The sequence below is a fragment of the Octopus bimaculoides genome, chromosome 25 (assembly GCF_001194135.2).
Source record: "Octopus bimaculoides isolate UCB-OBI-ISO-001 chromosome 25, ASM119413v2, whole genome shotgun sequence".
Taxonomy (NCBI): Eukaryota; Metazoa; Mollusca; class Cephalopoda; order Octopoda; family Octopodidae; genus Octopus; species Octopus bimaculoides.
Window position 1 is genome coordinate 12,004,896 of NC_069005.1, and position 1,787 is coordinate 12,006,682.

Here is a 1,787-nt window from a genome sequence, read left to right on the forward strand (position 1 = left end):
ATATATATATATGTGTGTGTGTGTGTGTGTGTGTGTGTGTGTGTGTGTGTGTGTGTATCCCCGTACGTGTATAGATTGAAAGCAGTATGTTGGTGTACAAATGTATGTATACAAACACACAGATATATATAATGTCTATGCATATACATATATATGCATATATATATGTATTTATATTTATTTTTATATATATATGTTAAACTGTAGATGGTATATCCATATACATTATGTAACATATATTCATATATATTATATTTATAACTTCAATATTGATATATGTGCGTGTATCCGTGTAGGTGTGTATCCGCGTGTGTGTGTGTGGGGGGGCACGCACCCGTATGTGTGTACATGTGTGTGTATGCGCGCGTGTCTATAGGAATAGATATGCGCGTATGTATTCCTATCGACACAAAAGAGGAATTCCATATATGTAGTGTTTAGAACATTTTTTATAGCTTGATAATATCTTTATGGCATTGAAGCGATCCAAATGGCATCAGACAACTTAAGTAAGGAAAAACAACTTGTTTCTACTTCAGATATATTGAATACATTTCCTATTCACCGTTTATCGTGTAGGACATTTTGGCGGAAGCTTGTGAGACCAGCACGGTATCCATTAGCCGAATATGACTGTGTTTGTGTGTATATGTGTATGCGTGTGAGTATATATATATACACACATATATATATATATATATATATATATATATATATATATATATATATATATATATAAATTTATATATATATATATATTGACCAGACTATCAGACGTAGTAAAACATCGCGGGTCGAAGTGCGTTTTTCATTCCTCCTGATCGGAAGACAACTACTGGGGCGGGGTACCTATTTACAGCCGAGTAAACTGGAGTAGCGGGAAATGACGTGTTTTACTCAAACACACACATGCATACACACACACACACACACATTTATGTAATTATGTGTTTATGCATGTATTTATATATGTCTTTTTAATATTTCATTCTATTATATGTTAGCAATTCGTTATTTTGTCCTCTATGCTCGGCTCTTGTTTTTCATAAAGCATTATTGCATAACCAATAAGAATTTGGGAGTCATTCGTTTTTGATGGTGGAACTTAAATGCACATTATTATATATAGCTTTATCCACTTCGAGTTCCACCCTAAACGACAAATCATCCTCATCACCATCACCATCATTATCACCACCATCATCAATAACGTCATTGCATTCATTACTTCTTCCTTCAGTGCGCTAGGAAACATTTTGAATTGTTAGAGTGCTGGAAAAATATCTGGAATTTATTCTTTATTCATGTATGCTTTACGATATGGTTTCCAATACAAATTCATGCAAGTCAGGTGAACTGGGAATATGCTCGGAGAGAAATAAATAAGATATGGCTTTGCAGTGATGTAATTAGATATCTATGGATATCTAGGTGATCATTAGCCATACTTTGATCTCGATTGTCATGAATATTAATGCAAATACCAAGAGAAATACGCAACTGTACGATATTTTCAACAATCATAAGCAAGCGTCAACTACATCACCTATTGGAAAGTAAACAATGCAAGCTATTCTGCCACTCCACCACCGTGAATGTAAATAATAATAATAATAATAATAATAATAATAATAATGATAATAATAATAATAATAATAATAATAATAATCGTTTCTGCTATAGCCACAAGGGGCCTGAAATTTGCAGGGAGGGGGTCAAGTCGATGACATCGACTCCAGTGCTCAACTGCGGTTATTTTATCGTCTGCGAAAGGTTGAAAGGCCAAG